General features: G+C 32.9%; 1 pseudogene; it reads right to left on the bottom strand.

Moving 5' to 3' along the window:
• Positions 1-10735: 10735 nt before the first annotated feature.
• On the bottom strand, positions 10736-11388 carry LOC137659144 (uncharacterized; annotated as a pseudogene).
• Between the last annotated feature and the right edge of the window lie 1446 nt (positions 11389-12834).

The raw sequence follows: 12834 nt of genomic DNA, 5'->3' as shown, positions 1-12834 counted from the left end.
GATTTTTACTTGGAAATTTTAAATCAAAGTAGTGCAATATGAGCATTATAGTGTGCAGTGTGCTATGCACCAACAAATGATGCCCATGACGAAATGAAAAATGAATACTATGAAGACCCGCAGAGTGTAATAGATGAGATCCCGGAGAGAGATATGAAAGCTGTGATTGGTGATTTCAATACTTAAGTTGGAAAGATTAATCATTTCATGGAGAATGTGATGGGTGTTGAGGGACTTGGCGATGTTGAAAATGATAATGTAGCCCATTTCATAAGTTTTTATTCGGCAAACAATCTTGTTATTAGAGGTACTCTTTTCTAGCACAAAGAAATCCACAAATATGCATAGACTTCACCATATGGCAATTTCAAAAATCAGATGGATCACATATCCATTAACAAAGAGAGAAGGAGGACTCTTAAGAATTGTGAGAAGCTATAGAGGTGCAGACATTGGTAGTGATCCCCAGCTCCTCATTGCCACACTGAAATTAAAACTGAAAGCACCCAACAGAAATGTAGATAGAATACCTAGGTTTGATACAACTAATCTTCTAGAAGATGAGCACAGAGAAACCTTTGTAATTGATTGTAGGAATCGATTTGCATTCTCAGAGACTTTAAGATTAGAAGAGCAAACAATTAACGGAGAATGGTGTGATATTAAGAACATAGGAATTATGTTTGGTTGAAGATGTTGAAATGTCAGTTCCAAGTCGTTTAGTGAAGAAACCGAGCTATTTTCTTTTTTTAACCCCTTCCCCCTTCCTCAACATATCTTGCTAATTTTTGCTTTCCCAGAATTTAAATAACCACCTAATTACTGTGCAAGAAGATGAGAACTGCAGGATTGCATTATTTTGGAGTAAATGGAGAGTGTGGTGTTGTAAACAATTACTTTATAATTATTATTATTATTATTATTATTATTATTATTATTATTATTATTATTATTATTATTATTATTATTATCATAGGGTCTAGCCTGACATTTTCCTAACAAAGGGCATTCAGTTTTGGAAAAGATAGGAATAAACAGGACACATCCATGACCTTTGCATGTTAGGTGTTGAAGAATGAAAAAATAAACACCCGAGTTGAGATTGTTGCCAATCTGAGATCGCCAAGCTACACAAAAGTATTTTTTTTTTAATCCTGATCTTGGAGATCTTGAGAACACTGAATTCTTCGCACTCGTTTACGATAGTTATATTCATTTAAAAAGATATTGCAAATATTACTCGAACATTGGAGATTATTTGTATACCATTTTTCCTCTCCTTCTTCTTCTTCTTCTTCTTCTTCTTCTTCTTCTTCTTCTTCTTCTTTTTATTATTATTATTATTATTATTATTATTATTATTATTATTATTATTATTATTATTATTATTATTATTATTATTATTATTATTATTATTATTATTGTCCTCTTTTCCGTCCTCTTCTTCTTTTTCTTCTTCATATTATTATTATTATTATTATTATTATTATTATTATTATTATTATTATTATTATTATTATTATTATTATTAGGCGTGTTTGAGCTTAATCACTGTGATAAGTTTGTTAAATATAAACATTAAAGAGAATAAAAAATATCCATTTGATTAGGAGTAGAAAGGAAAATAAATAGACTTTGTGCAAAATACGTTAGTGAAGGAGCAAGCTGTTTGAGGGATGGGATCTGAAACTGAAATATAATTAGTACCAGAAAAAAGTCGTGTGAAAAGGGAAAAAAAATCATATCCTTAAGGAGTAAGACAAGCTGTAGATAGATAATAGTTTTGAAAAATAAAGTTTGATAAGAGAGAACAAATACAAACAAAAAGGGAAATATTGCATACATCATTGCAAAAGGGGTAAAATAATAGTGATGTTTCTTGAGAGATGGAAGGGTTGGGAAAAAGAATTGAGAAAGAGATCCTTTCATAAAAGGTAGGAGATCGGAATTCTAAGAAATTTTTGAAAATAAAAATACTTCAACAAACCAACATATAAGATTGACTAGTTTCTTAAAAATTTTATGAAAGGATACTTTTTAAAGAGGAAAATTTAATGATAAAGCCCATACAGAATTAGGGAAGGTATACAGGAAAACATGAAACCATATGAATCATAAAGATAAAAATACGTAATGAATTTCAGAATGAAATATAACTAAAAAATCTGGTTAAAAAAAAAGTTAAAATAGTCTAGCCTTTTGGTAATATATTGGAAATAGCCCTGCCAGGTGATCTACTTTTGACCTAGGGATGAATCGTTTTTGGGGGACCATAAAGGTCTACCTCTTGAGTCATCAGCAGGTATTGCTTGACCCTATCTGGTCCTAGCTTGATAGAAAAGGGGCTTTGGCACTGATCATAGGCGTATATGGTCAGTCTCTAGGGCATTGTCTTGCTAGGGTATCTTCAGTCCCTTTCTTGTGCCATTCCCTAGTAACTTTCAACCCTTTAAGATTTCTACCTTACAAAGGCCAAGAATTGTGGGAACTAAATCAAGAAAGATTTTCTAATGCATGTCAAATTTTTATAACCAAAGAAAAGCAGAAAATAAATAAATAGATAAATAATAATGATAATAAAAATAATATTAATAATAATATTATTATTAATAATAATAATAATAATAATAATAATAATAATAATAATAATAATAATAATAATAATAATGATGATGATGATAACGAAAATTATTATTATTATCATTATAATTATTATTATTATTATTATTATTATTATTATTATTATTATTATTATTATTATTATTATTATTATTATTATTATTGTTGTTGTTGTTGTTGTTGTTGTTGTTGTTGTTGTTGTCAGTTGCGTAGGGAAGTAGAGAATTGATATCTGTACAAGGATGGTGATTATGATAAAGCTTAAATATATTCAAATTATGATTACTTAATCAAGTGTATCGTCACTAAGCTTTGCAGTGTAGCTGATCTAACCTCTAACATGTTTAACATTTGTCTCAGTTATTTTGGATGATTGAAGAGTTGTTTATACATCACTTATCTTATTGCTCTCTCTCTCTCTCTCTCTCTCTCTCTCTCTCTCTCTCTCTCTCTCTCTCTCTCTCTCTCTCTCTCTCTCTCTCTCTCTCTCTCTCTCTCTCTCTGCATATTTCGCATTTGTTTTTTGCAGAGGACGAGTTAAGTACTGCTAACGCATTTCCATCCTGATTATTTGGTGAAATCACAGCAAATAAGAATTTCTTCTCCCCAGCAGTAGTCAGTTTGAACCCAGATGACCCTTCCTCTAATTATGAGTAGCAGTGTTTAGTTAAAGTCGTAAATTTCAAAAAACGTTCCATCTCTTTATGGAGTTATGAAACAATGTAATAAATCTGAAAGAGGGACATCCCAGATACTTTTTAATTTCTGAGCACTACATCATTGAAGACCCTGACAAATAACTCCTTTGTAATTCTCATAGGTATCCAGGCCCAATAAAAGGATTTTGTTTTTTTTCAGTTTTGTTCTATATAATCAAAGACTGTTTAGTAGAAAACAAAAATAAGATGAATAAAAGCAAGACGACAGATCTATAAGAATGTAAGTGTGTTAGTGTCTGTGTGTGTTTGTAGATATAGTCAAAAATTTGAAAAAAGCAAGGCAAAGGGAAGTTGTAAAAATGTGAGAAATTTATCCCTGACAGACTAAATAGAAACTATAAAAGAAAAGGAAGATTTACGTTTTTACCATATTATTGATTTTTAGAATTAAATTGTGTTTATCAGATAAAGTTAAGCAAGTTAATGGGCAATTAAATTATCGATATATTTGGAGAATCAAAATACTTTTAAAAGTCTTTGGGAGAAGGGATGGTTACTGTTTTTGATATTTAGAAAATTAACAAGGAAAAATGATGAAGAAGCAAAAGTACAAGTGATATGAAAATAGAAATAGCACTGGAAGTATTGAACCTCAAACTTAAATTGTAACTACAAGAAAATGTAATAAAATCAAATTGAGAGATTTAGAAGAGGCATTAAGAATGAAGATGGTGTTGCAGACAAGAATGAAAAGTCTTTATTTGTGAAAGACAGAAAATTATCTAGAAATAAGGAATAAGGAATACTGATGTCAGGCAAATGTAAGATGCGACATTGAAGACAGATGTTAAATTTTGACATATCTACCATGGCCAATAATTCCAAATAGACAGGGGAGAGGGATTCCCTCCTCTTTGAATAAATGAAATTGGTAATACTGTTTACAAATAAGATGAACATATTCTCTATATGATTTTAAAGATATGAATTTTCTGCAAAATTAGTTGATGAAACATAATGTAAACTTAGGTCCTTTCACAATGAGGAAGGAAGGTGTTGATATAAATCGGGAGATTTTAAGAGCTTACCTTCCTCATCCGCTTTTCCCTAATCAAAGTTGGCTACAACATCTTTTAGAGAGAAAACCTCTCCTAATGTTTTTCCCTAAATAATTGCATTTATATTTTGAATTACTACGTAAAGTATTCATATCTATGTGTTGATAAGTAATTTTGAATATGTAGAGGTTGAAAAGAAATAAAAGTCATTATTACTTTCCTCTTCAGAAATTATCACCGTTCAGATTCCGGAATCTTTTAAATAGAGATGGATAAACTTGAGTTACAAACAAAATATACTAGGCAATGATACAATTGAAAAAAAAAGGCAAAGAAACATACTGTAATTAGACGGGCCCTCAGTAGAGCGCAGACCTCCGACAAAGCAGCTTATTTCGCAACTTTTTGAATTCATTTTGGACGTTTTGCTCGTTCATGACCTTGACCTTTGACCTTCCAAAATTTAATAATTTTCAGCTCATTGCATAACAATTTGAAAACCCTTCAAGTTTCATTACTTAAAGTACAAGTTATTTGCGTTATGATTATTGACCGGAATTTGACCTATTGCTTGACCTTGACCTTGAACTCGACTTTCGCCTTCGACCTTAAGATGTATCAACTGGCGTGAATTTTTCTTACCATCAAATATGAACCAGGTTTGAAGTATCTGTGACAACGATGTCCAAACTTATGGCTGATTACCTTGAATTGGACAGTTTGCTTGATATTGACCTTGACCTTTTACCTAGACCTTAAAAAAATTTGATAATTATCAGGTTTTTACATAAAAGTTAACCCCGCAAGTTTCAATACTCTATGATGAAAATTGTTGGCAGGAAGGTGTTCACAAACAAACAAACACACACAAAAACAAATAAACACACAAACATGGGGGATAACATAACCTCCTTCCAACTTCGTTGGCAGAGGTATATCTAAGGTGGTAATCAGAATAACTGAAAGAAATAGATTTATGGCTAAAAAGTTAAATTTCATATATTTTATAAAAATCACTTTACTCAAGTCCAAGTTCCTGGAATGTTATTATACAGTCGGCGTCAGAACTGATACAACAAATTGCAAAATTCATCGTACGTAATTCGTTAGAAACTCTTGGAGTTGCCAGTTATTATATTTTACTCGATTTATTGTCATCCTCTTTATCTGATAATAAGTATCAGGGATTAACTGTAGAACCACAAAAGCCATTTCACTAGTTCAACAATTGTTTATTAAAAGAAAGAAAAATTAATTTCCTCGTGGAAACATATGCGGCTCTCAATGTTTGATATCCAGTGTTCACCTAACAATGACAACAGTAACCACCGAGTGCAAAAACATTGGCATAGTGTTATATCGAAAACTATGATGATTTCTTTTTATAAAGTACAAATATGTTCAGCATCGGATTAAATGAAATATGAATGACTCCAGTTAATGGGAGAAAGAAATTCTAAATCCAGATTATATGCACGTTTAGGTCTATTTCAATAACCAAAAAATGTGATAATTTTGGGGAGTCACTCCCGAGGAGAATAAATTCTATCACTAACAAATTAATTTCTTACACAAAATATTGAATATATCTTATGTATTTTTTAATTTCACTAGTGACGAATAAATATAACAATTCATATATATATATATATATATATATATATATATATATATATATATATATATATATATATATATATATATATATATATATATATATATATATATATTGACCTTTTAAAAACATGGTATAATATGTTTCATTAAGAATTTTTAATACTTAGATTTCGTATATATATATATATATATATATATATATATATATATATATATATATATATATATATATATATATATATATATATATATATATATATATATATATATATATATATATGTATATATATATATATATATATATATATATATATATATATATATATATATATACATATATATATATATATACATATATATATATATATATATATATATATATATATATATATATATATATATATATATATATATATATATGGCATTTGTTCAAAAGAGAACACTCTCCATTTAATCCCAAATTATGCAGCCCTGCACTCTCCTCTTCCTGTAGAGTAATTAGGAGGTTCTTTAAATTGGGGGAAAGCAAAAAATGACAGGAAATGTTGTCTCGAAATATTAAATCTGAATAAAACCTTAGACTAAGACAAGAAAATATTATACTCTGAAAATTTCATAATTGCTTGTTTCACTGGAAATTTAATTTTACACAAATATTTAATTTTGATAACTAATGAAAATAGTTAACCTTTAACACACTAATGATTAAGGTCTTAGTAAAATTGGCATAAAAGTAACTGATAAATTTACGAGTTTCTACCTCAAACAAAGTAATGGCACGGTTAAGCCAAAATAGACAGACTAAATATTTTTACATAAACCTCACCGGTCCAGTTAGAAAGATTTATATAATACCAGCACATACAGAAACACAATAAATTTGAAATAACCTTTAAGGCCTCAGGGGCGTTTTAACACAATACACACGATATATGTTGGATATATACTTATACACTTTGTAGAGGACACACTCAAGGCACTTGAAAGAGAAATGTGATTGGCTCTTTCAAAAGGAAAGGCTGGATCTTTTCTGCTTCTATGCATCCCTGGGGGTGCATACATATTAACTTAGTAACTTCTAGATTATTCTAGGTTAGGGGTCTAGAAGCTTGGGGCCTGTGCCTAACGGCGTAAGATTGCCACCGATTATGTATCAGACGCCTACCAATGCACCAGCGAGACGACTCTCCGTCAGCTAGCTCCGCTCACCTTCCTCCTCAAACATTAAGAAAAAAAAAAGATAACCCTAACACTGTGGTTTTTGAGAATGTTCCAAAACACGTGGCAAATATAAGAATTGTGTAATCTCTCGCAAACATGACGCAATACCATAGAAAAATTACATAAGCCCATGTTTATACCCTGTATTGTTCGTGCAGCACACTTAATCGAGATTATGTAAAACTCCGGAGCAGAGTAGGTAAAATAAGTTAATTCTTAAGAATAACGTAAATTTACGTATGGTGACTTGAAAGAAAAGTACAACGAAATGACCGATGAAAGTCTTGCCCAATTTACATATAAAACTTAAAACTACATGAGAGGAATTCAACCTATGAGCTGGCTATTCACCTCTTAAATACACACACACACACACACACACACACATATATATATATATATATATATATATATATATATATATATATATATATATATATATATATATATACACACACATATATATATATATATATATATATATATATATATATATATATATATATATATATATATATATATATATATATATATATATATATATATACTAATCATTTATCATAGATGTCTTCTATAGATGGATTTTGTGTTTTAGGCATTTTAACATCTGCAGAAATATGTTTAGCCTCTTTGGATATCTATAAAGTCAAAAAGATATAGTGTAATAGTATGAAGAAAGTTGAGAAACGTGTTTTCCTAAAACTTCATAAACAGTTCCATATTATCAGCAACTAATTTGATGATATGGAACTATGTAATTATATTCTTCAGGAAGTAAGTAATTATTTATCATAAAAAAATGAGTTTTCTGTTAAATAAGTTACCAGTAATCTCAAAGTTTCTAAGTTTCAAGTTCAAAACAATGATTATGTGATAGATCATGCATTCGATGCGTCAGGAAGTATTGTCCCCCATAATTCATCTGTTCCAGAAAAAGTTGATATCATTAGCTGAAGTAATAGTAAAATTAACTGGAGTCCAGGTTTTAGAATGGAGAAGTTTGATATGCATTAATGCTTAGTGGAGGCTAATATAAATGATGCACAAATAATAATTTATAACAACCAAACTTCTATCAGCAATTCCGACGCCAAGGAATATTTCCCATTCTCTGATTTTTTACATCATATAGAAAATCATATTACCTAAATATGACAATTTATTTGGAATTGTTAATGATAAAAACTAGTTAAATGTATAGATACCCCACAACATACGCCATGTTTTTAATTTTCCTTAAGTTCCAGAATGTGAAACACAAATAATGTGTCCTTCAAATTATACAAAAATCCTTCACTGAGGATGCAATGGATCGTACCCATGCTGTTAGAAAATATATTATCACGATTGTTTCTTATGGTTGAATGCGAGGAAACGGAAGTTTATTCATAAGTTTATGATCGGTATTTGACCACCTTATTTCATCTGAATTGGTTTCCTCCCATTCCCTTGGAATTATGAAAGAAATGGATACTGTTGCTTGTTTTTGCTATTCACAGGAGAACAACCATACTACGGTTGTTTTGGGTAAATTAAAGTTACGACGCAAGGCAAGCAAAAAGTGAAGGCAGTGTTTGGAGTGAGGCGTTGAGAGAGTAAACGTCAAGACACCAACGCTCTCACACTGGGTGGCTTTTTATTTTCTACGTCTTCACGTTGATTATCAACTGGATATGCTGTTTCCCTTAATTGCGTATCAAGGGATTGTTCTTTTTAACATGAAAGAATAAAGCCATCGGCGCCGCCCCGGACGAAAGCTACTGTTGCCGACTATTATTCGCTTACTAAACGTCGAGATCAACCAAGAAGCACCAAGGATGATTTATAAGGTTGGTCATTAATGATACCGATCATCTCAATGTAATTATGTACTCTTAACAAGCTAAATGTTTTGTATAATTTACTTCGGTGTCTTAGCAGTTAGCCTTAAGAAATTCTTGAGTTTTTAAACTTAGTTTCTTCAAGTGGGTGGAATACAATGTTTGTAGCCTTCGAGTTAAACTATGTTTTTTATTCAGTATTGTTTAGTGTGTTGAGACAGCTCCCTGTTACTACACACGTTGTTGCATAGTTTTTCTTCATATTTTGGGCTTGTGTGTAGTATTTCACCTTATTTTTTTTTTTTTTTTTTTTTTTTGGTGCATTGTCTAATGAAGGTAACTTTTTTGTACTCTCAGGTAAACAGTGGGTTGTGAACAACTATTAAGGAAGACCATATTAATTCATCGTGATAGAAAGAGGAAATAAAATTTATATTTTAGTATAGCGATTTTTTCTTATCCCAACCAACTTAGTTGTCTACCTGTTGGAATAAAATATTTACATTCAAAGTTTTTCCAAGATGGCGCCCAACGTGGGGCTATGCTAAGTTGGTTGGTTTCGATGATAGTGTTAGTTGAAGTCGTGCATTGCGGCAGAACTCCGGGGCGGCCCTTATTTCAGTATGAAGTTAGCACTTGTAGGTCACTCTTATGTTAAGCATTTGCAAAGAGTTTTTCCCTCTAATTTGAAAATTAATGATATTGATTTTCAGTGTGAATTTTTTGGTAATAGTGGGGCTAAGTTTAGAACCTTGGTTGCAAATGATAGATTTATTTCAGAGTTGAAGACATATGACCCAGATTTTGTTCTTGTTTTCTTGGGTGGCAATGTTATTAGTATTCGAGTAAGCTTGGATATTGTGAAATTGCATTGTTCTGAATTTTACCAAAAATTATGTAGCTGGTTGCCTAGGTCTAAGATCATTGCCAGTCAAATTGAGCAAAGGTATTATTCAGCTGGTAATAGATTTCAGTGTCCCACCGGAATAGATTACCATTATCAGCGGAAATACTTGAATAGGTTTATTTATAAGTTCAAATTGAAGGATTTTTTTATTTAGAGTTGATGGAAAATCCAAACTAGACAATAAGGCGTTGTTTGGGTAAATGTGTAGGAGAGCTCCGCGCTCGATTTAAAAGTTTCTAAAAGTAGAAAACGAAAGAAAACAGTAAATTAGAGCTACAGTTACCTTGAAACTGTGAGATAATCCTCCTACAACCACCTAACTCTTACACAGAAAATGTAAGCATAAACCTACTACTACAATTATGGGGGACCCCAGTGGGAAGCGGGGTTTTTTTTGGGGGGGAGGAGGAGAAAAGTGATTTTTCGGGGCACTACCGAACCTAATACAACTACCTACCCTACCCTGGGGGCCATGTACCCCTACCTAGGCCTACCGGGGGGGGGGGGCTCCGCCCCCTCTGCGACCCCCCCTTAAGGCCACAGTAATTTTCAGGGCACCACCGAACCTAAGACACCCACCTAACCTAGCCTATGGGGCCCTGTACCCCTACCTAGGCCTACCGGGGGGGGGGGGGCTCCGGCCCCCCTGCGACCCCCCCTTAAGGCCACAGTAATTTTAAGGGCACCACCGAACCTAAGACACCCACCTAACCTAGCCTATGGGGCCCTGTACCCCTACCTAGGCCTACCGGGGCCTGCGACCCCCCCTTAAGGCCACAGTAATTTTCAGGGCACAACGTTATCGTAAACTGCAAACTACCACATACCTTACTGTTATGGTGTAGGTGGATACAGATCTGCTGCTGCCAGGAGGAAGTGATGAAGTCTTTAGGCAGGATCAGTTATGGCCAATTTAAAGTAGGCCACGGCCAAATACCCCACAAAATGATCTTTTCTTCTTACGTATTTGGGGACCAGGGCCTTGGTGCCTCTCCAGGTACGTTCTATGGTGTTAGTATGAGCACCTGTAACTGGGTCAACAAAATTAACACTATGATTAACCGAGAGGTGCTTATAACCTTCTTTTTCTAAACAATTATATGCCTTCCAACAATCCGATATCACCGTGGTACCTTCTGCTATATACTGGCGGATAATAGCCAGTAATGTTTCAGCGGAGCGGTCTTGCACCGGCACAAAAAATAAATCCCGGGTTTCACGGCAGATACCACCAAACACCCACTGACCTCTATGACGCGTCCAACATTGTACTTGCGCTTGCCAAATTTTGATTCATCAATTTCAACGGTTAATGCAGGGCCTCCAATTTTACGAGAACGTCTCAGACCCCAAGAAATAAGCACCTCACGGCAAAACGAACACCAAGCAACGATAGTGTGATTATTGAGTTTCAGTTCAAACGAAACAAATTCAAATGAAAACGCCTTTTGCAAAAAAAGGAACACAAACTTCAAATTAGTCTCAATATCTAACTTTGCTTTTCCAAACCATGTACCTTTGAAACAAGACACGAAAAAATTTCACCTCCTCTTCCTTTTCCCACGAGTAACCACACTACGATCACACCGGAATGCTAATTTCTTGTAATCTATACGGCACACATTTTCACAATTAGGGCACTTTTTCTCTGCCAAAATCAAACCATGACGTTGAGCAAATGCAATTATCAAATCAACTTTCCCTGAATAATGTACACAAAAATCCCCATAAGAAATAAAACAATTTTCACAAGTGACACAGTCGGAACGGGATGAAGGTCCTGCTAATTGCTCCATACTTCACGGCAAAATGAGCTTTTCAGTTTGAAGGGAGATCCGAGACATGCAAAAATATTCCTCCGCGGAACTTCACGTAAACTGTGGTAACTGGTGGAAAAATAGCAGGGATAAATGAAGTAATAAGTGTCAGCATTGGCTAGATTTGTAAAAACCGCCATGATTGGTTTTCAAACAGTGTGACGTCAAGAAAACACCTGTTATTGGTTAGAATAGCATTGAGAACTAGTTTGCCATACGCAGTAAGGCGGTGAAACAGCTCACTTTAGCCAAGACATCACACAGTAAACAAAAACAAACACTTAGAAAAAGTCCAAGTGAAACATAACTATACACACGAATATCTTCGTTAAATAGAAGCTGCTCATATATTGACTATTATATAAGCGTTCTATATGATATAATAGTGAATTGTAGGTGTTTAAATTCTTCAAGATCTTCCGCGGAGCTCTCCTACACATTTACCGTTGTTTGCTGATGAAGTTCATTTAAATACTAAAGGACTCGAGACACTTAGCGAATTGGTGAAGGAGGGGTTAACTCATTGGATAGAGCACTCTTGAGTTGTAAAGTTAAGTTTATTGCTTTATCATTTTCTCGTTTATTTTTTGTTCTGTGATTCTTGAATTAAAACAAAGGAAATGAGTTCATTGGATGTTTTAGTTAATGCACGAAAATACTTACGTGGTAGCATTACAAAACAATATGGTAGTAAGGACAGTTTTACTAGTCTGTCTAGGGTGCAAAGAATTGCAAAAAGAGAAAAATTAAAAGGTATTTTAGCCGAAGTAAAGGATTATGATCAAAAAATTACAGATGCGAAATGGTCTGAAAGTATGAATAAGGAAGCTTTTTCAGTAGAACTTAGTATTTGTGAGCAATATGTTGATAAAGTTACTGAAATGTTAGCTATTCTGGAGGATAAACCAAATGTTGCAAGTGATAACAGTTCTAGAAGTCTGTTGAAGAATCCTGTTATTCCCTTGCCCACTTTTAACAGTAGCCCTGACGAAAATATCAATAGGTTTTTCCAGGAGTTTGAATCTGTTTCAGAGCAACAACAGTTTTCCAGTAGAGATAAGTTTTCCTGTTAAAACAACAAGTGCATGGGAGAGAAAAATATATTTTATTAATTCT

This window comes from Palaemon carinicauda, chromosome 19, assembly GCF_036898095.1.
Source record: "Palaemon carinicauda isolate YSFRI2023 chromosome 19, ASM3689809v2, whole genome shotgun sequence".
Classification (NCBI taxonomy): Eukaryota; Metazoa; Arthropoda; class Malacostraca; order Decapoda; family Palaemonidae; genus Palaemon; species Palaemon carinicauda.
This window is presented reverse-complemented; position numbering and strand designations above follow the sequence as displayed.